We start from the raw sequence: 6,000 nt of genomic DNA, 5'->3' as shown, positions 1-6,000 counted from the left end.
TTAAGCTTTGGAACTGCAGACCACCAAGTGTTAGGGTTTTTTCATCACGCATTTTTATGAAGATCAAGATCTACATTAAACTGGTGCATTTTTCTCTCCAATACAATTCAAATGGTTGCTCAACGTTTTTTTTGCTGTTGTTCTTTAGATTTTTTCACAAGTTCCTGATGAATGGACCAATAGAAATGCTCAAAAATGGCTTGAAATGTCAGTTCAAGATTTCAGTGAAAACCAGTGAAATTGTCCCTTGACTTCCATAGAAAGTTAATAATGTTTTACCTTGTCCTGAAAGATTACCATTTTGGAGATACAAAGTTTTTATGGGTTTTTTATATGTAACCCAGAGGCCAGAAACACAAATAGCAAGGCAAGTACACAAATGCAAATTCCAATTCTTTGGCACACTTTGCATGAAGTATGTTTTGGGCCTAAAGGTACAAATAAACGTTTAAGATTTTGATCCATTAAATTTATTAATATCGTAAATGTGAAGTATTATTTTATTTGACTTTGTTTCAGTTATTTATTGCAGATTATTACAATCAGCTCAACTGCTTTCTACCACATGAACCAAATTCCTCACTGAGCATATCGCTCTAAAGAACCTTTTTTTTTGGCACCTTTATTATTGATAGTGACACTGCTCAAAAATACCAAACATGTAACTCAGGGTGTTATCCTGTCTTCAGCGGTAGAATATCTGTGGTAGATTTTCCAAACAAAAGTATTACACCTGTTACTTGTGTGAAGATGTTTAATTCCCTTTACACACTGCTGACCACTTTATGCCTCTAAAAGAATCAGACATACTGAATTGGCTAACAGAGAAAGTTTTGTTCACAGTACAAGGCTGCGGAATGTGGATTGTTATTTCTGTGAAAAGCTGAGCAAAGAGAGCATGCAGGGTCGCTGAGACCCTCCATTAGAAAAGCATTGACAAAAAAGAAAGAGAATCAAAAATTCATTTTTTTATTATTATTTTAAACTCCACGGTTATCTGTTACTCATGTAGACTTTCAAGGCTGGGCTCTTCTGCGAGATATCACAGCACCTTGGGCATTCCTTGTCAGGAATGCTGTGTACGCAGTTGTCAATGTTGGAAAAACATTCTTTCCTTTTGAAACTTCATCTCAATTGGCACAGCTATGCCACAAGTGATTGGTTCTACAAACCCAGAAACTCCAGTAGCACTTAAAAGTGAGCTTAGAAATTGTTTTGTTTAACTTTAACTTGTTGGAATAACTCACAAGGTTCTTGTGTAGCAGATAACTGGAATCGGAATTAAAACGTGTTTATCAGTACTGAGTTTTGCAGCTAAGGATTCGTTTTTAAGGAGAGTATGGTAAGTGATGATTAGACATTTAGGGAGATATGATAGTCAGATCAGATAGATAAATGAAAGACAACAATTAAAGAAAGGAAAAAATCCAAATGATAAAATACAGCAACTTTCCTGTTTCAGAAAAAAATATTTAACAAATTACAAATATACAATAGACTTTACACATTGTTGCTGTTCAAAAATATTTTCTTTTTCCTTCTTTTTCACATCGTTCTTTAGATCTTTAGATTGTGTGAACCTTTAATGATGGATAAACCAAAATAAAAAGTAACCTAAAGTTCAGGTGTAGGTTGAGGTGTAAGTTAGGTTAAGTTTAGGTTAGGTTTAGGTTTAGCTTTAGGTGAAGGTAAAAATTAGGTTTATGTGTTGTAGGTTAGGTTTAGGTTAAGGTTAGAATTAGGTTTAGGTGTTGAGTTTAGGTTAGGTTAGGTTGACTGTTAGAATTGGATTTGCCTGTAGGTTAGGTTAAGTTTAGGCTTAGATTGAGGTTAAAATAAGGTTTAGGTTTAGGTAATAGTTTAGGTTGAGGCTGAGGTTCAGGTGTAGTAGGTTAAGTCTAGGTTGAGGTTGAGGTGTAGTAGGTTAAGTTTAGGTTGAGGCTGAGGTTCAGGTGTAGTAGGTTAAGTTTAAGTTGAGGCTGAGGTTCAGGTGTAGTAGGTTAAGTTTAGGTTGAGGCTGAGGTTCAGGTGTAGTAGGTTAAGTTTAGGTTGAGGCTGAGATTCAGGTGTAGTAGGTTAGGTTTAGGTGGAGGCTAAGGTTCAGGTGTAGTAGGTTAAGTTTAGGTCGAGGCTGAGGTTCAGGTGTAGTAGGTTAAGTCTAGTTTGAGGTTCAGGTGTAGTAGGTTAAGTTTAGGTTGAGACTGAGGTTCAGGTGTAGTAGGTTAAGTTTAGGTAGAGGCTGAGGTTCAGGTGTAGTAGGTTAGGTTTAGGTTGAGGTTGAGGTGTAGTAGGTTAGGTTTAGGTTGAGACTGAGGTTCAGGTGTAGTAGTTTAAGTTTAGGTAGAGGCTGAGGTTCAGGTGTAGTAGGTTAAGTCTAGGTTGAGGTTCAGGTGTAGTAGGTTAAGTCTAGGTTGAGGTTCAGGTGTAGTAGGTTAGGTTTAGGCTGAGGCTGAGGTTCAGGTGTAGTAGGTTAGGTTTAGGTGGAGGCTGAGGTTCAGGTGTAGTAGGTTAGGTTTAGGTGGAGGCTGAGGTTCAGGTGTAGTAGGTTAAGTCTAGGTTGAGGTTCAGGTGTAGTAGGTTAGGTTTAGGTGGAGGCTGAGGTTCAGGTGTAGTAGGTTAGGTTTAGGTGGAGGCTGAGGTTCAGGTGTAGTAGGTTAGGTTTAGGTGGAGGCTGAGGTTCAGGTGTAGTAGGTTAAGTCTAGGTTGAGGTTCAGGTGTAGTAGGTTAGGTTTAGGCTGAGGCTGAGGTTCAGGTGTAGTAGGTTAGGTTTAGGTGGAGGCTGAGGTTCAGGTGAAGATTCTGGTAATAAAATGTCACTGGTTGTTTTGAAACATCCTCTGTTCAGATGGTTTGATTTCTGTGGGTCTGGGTTGTGTCAGTAATTAGTAGATATGCAGGCTAGTCGAGCTATATTTAGTACAGATTGTAGAAATCCTGAAATGCTCTTTCAGTCACATATGTACAAATTCCTCTTGAGACCAAGCACCATTCCACAATGTTGCTTACACAACCATAATCATAAAGAGTGATAAGAAGGAGGCCTTACCTGCAAACTCATCACACAACTCAATGTTTGAAGTATTCTTCAGAATTTCTACACAAGCCAGATAAGGGTTTGGGAACAAGTGCTGTGACAACTGCATACATGTATATGTGTGTCTGTTTTAGCTGAGAAGCGACAGAACATCAACACAAGCGTGATTAGAGTGATTATTTACCAATGAAGCGTCCCTTTGATGGCTAATTAAGTGACTAAGATCAGAGCTTGCGGATGTGCCCCTCAGATGTGTCAAACAGAGATGGAGTCATCAAAGATCAACAACAACCCCCCCCCCCCCCCACAGCCCCCAAAAGAAGAAGAAGAAAAAAAGAGGAACAGCCGGCCGAGTAGACTTCCTCTGATGAAAGGGTCAGTGGCACCTGTAAATCTATGGGCTTGGGGTGCAGCTGCAGAGACTTCAGCAGCTTAGCACCGAGGGACCCTAAACTACCCTTAAACACACAACACACACACATACACACACGCGTGTACACTAGAGAGCGATGGAGGCGGATGTACAGGAACAACACAGCAAATGGCACTGGAAACACACCCACACAGTCTGGCAGGAGTGACTCTCTGAGTGTGTGTGTCTGTGTGTGTATATGTGTGTGTGTGTGTGTGTGTGTGTGTGTGTCTGTGTGTGCGCACTGAGAATTCAGTATATCTACTGATAATTTTGTAAGAAGCACACTGGAATTCTTTCCCAAACACAAACTAACATCTAAAGTCTAGACAGTTTTTTTATGCAGTTAAAGTTTCACAGGTAGAGCATTGGTATGTCCTCAAATATCTATAGCAGTGAATTTTACAGATTTTTATGAATTTGGGGCAAGAAAATCTCAAGATTGCCGCATGAAGCACATTATCTTTATAACATAAAAATTATAACAAAAAATTTTCTGCATAAGTGTTTTTGAGTACTGAGCTGTGTGTAGAAGTCCAGAATCCCTATCTATTCATTCCATGTTATATTATTTTAATATGCAGTAATACATAATATACTGTAGCAACATATACCGTAAGTAACTCACAATGAGACTAGGCCAGCATATAAGTATAGCCTCCTCACAATGGGGCTAGTTTTAGCTCAAATAAGCAATGAGATTACCCCCAAATACACACAAAACAGTACTACTGATGTTTTATTGTTCAGTTTTAATCCAGATTCAGGTCTTGATCTTGATTTATATTTCATGAATTTAGATTGGAAAGTTAATCTGGTTCAAACAGCATATAACACTGTTACAACTAGAATGAACCGCTCCAGCTGTAATGTTCACACACACACACTTCAAACCGCTGAATTGTTGACAATGTAGATTTTGATTAGTAGCAGAGATGCTTTTGTTTCTTGTATAACAATAATGATATATTATATATATATTATCTGCCAAAAACAGAATCATGTAATTCCCTGATTTTCACTATAATAATGAAATGAACACCATCACTGCTATGACAAAATACTGCCTCTCTGAAATAGTCATTTCATAAGAGAAAAACATTTTAACAGTAGTGTACATTAAGGGAACAAGCCTGGCAATATTGGGAAAACTTTTGTATCCCTAAAGAACCGTTTTTTAACACATAGATCCCTAAATCTAAAGAAACCTTTTCAAAGGCCTTTTTTAACCAATTGAACCAATTAAACAGCCCATGACTCTCAGGTGGGCTGAAAGTGTTATTACTAACCTCTATTACTAAACAATAGCCCTGTAGTTACTGAGTAATAAACCTTAGTACGTGATAAGCCTTTCTGCTCTAAGGGGTTAGGGGCTCTCTTTCTAGAATCCTTAAATGACATTATGTGGAGGTTCTTTAAACTCTGAAAAGCTCCTCACACTCACATATCTCCATCTTTTGGGGACCTTTTTTTGGCTCTTTTATTCTGGAGCAGTTGTATTGGTTTATTCTTTTATGATCTGTTCATACAATAATCAGTGAAGATGGTGATCTCAAATGATACAAAAGAAAAACGTTATGAGGCTCTGAAATGACAAACATGATACAACTTATACAAATATATCAAATATATATATTTTTGGTTAATTCCTAAAAAACACAACCTGTGTGTGTGTGTGTGTGTGTGTGTGTTTAAGGGAGATGAAGAAAAAAACACAACAGCTTTAGTGGTGTGGCAGGATGCCAAATAGATTCAGTTTGCATGATACAACCACGTTCATGTTAGCCTCTAAGTATGCTCATGTAATACACACGCTCCCCTCTGGGACATCAACAAATGCTGCATTGAAGGTAATACCACACCATACAGGACCCCCGAAGGCAGTGACATGCCAGCAAATGAGGGCCGCTCTCCTATAGGGCCGTCCCGCTTCCACATCTGTGTCACGCCAAGTCAAAGATTTGCATGACTGAAATTCCAGGTAGGATCGACATTGATTTCTTTTGTTCTTCTTGTTTGTGATTTTCTGGACTGTTTTTTTGTTGTTGTTGTTTTAGTTTTGGTTTCTTGCTTGTTTTTGCTGATATTTTCTTACTTGTCATCTTATTTGAGAAGTAACTGTTTAAAAGTGAGAAAATAGATTGAATTGTAGTAATTACTAATAGCAGTTACATTTATTGCATCATCACTTTTATATCAAATGTTTGTAGCGTCATTTCTTTATTTTTATTGTTTTGTTTTTAAAATAAATAAATAAAATAAATAAATCTTCTCACGTTCACTTACACAGAACTCTAAATAATATATTAAATAATGCCTTTTTTTGATTATATCAAACTAAACGTTTATGTCTATGAGGCCGATTAAAACACAAGTGTCTGGAGTTCTGTCCCACAATTAATTGTCTTCCATAAAACAAAAAAACAAAACAGAAAACAACAACCAGACAGCTTCTAACTGTGGGTCTGGTAACACTACACTCGCAGGCCCCCCACATGACAATGTCAGGTGGCGCAGGCCTTAAGCCTCTGACAGCAGGCCCTGGGTGTCACAG

Source organism: Salminus brasiliensis, chromosome 17 (genome assembly GCF_030463535.1).
Source record: "Salminus brasiliensis chromosome 17, fSalBra1.hap2, whole genome shotgun sequence".
Lineage (NCBI taxonomy): Eukaryota > Metazoa > Chordata > Actinopteri > Characiformes > Bryconidae > Salminus > Salminus brasiliensis.
This window is presented reverse-complemented; position numbering follows the sequence as displayed.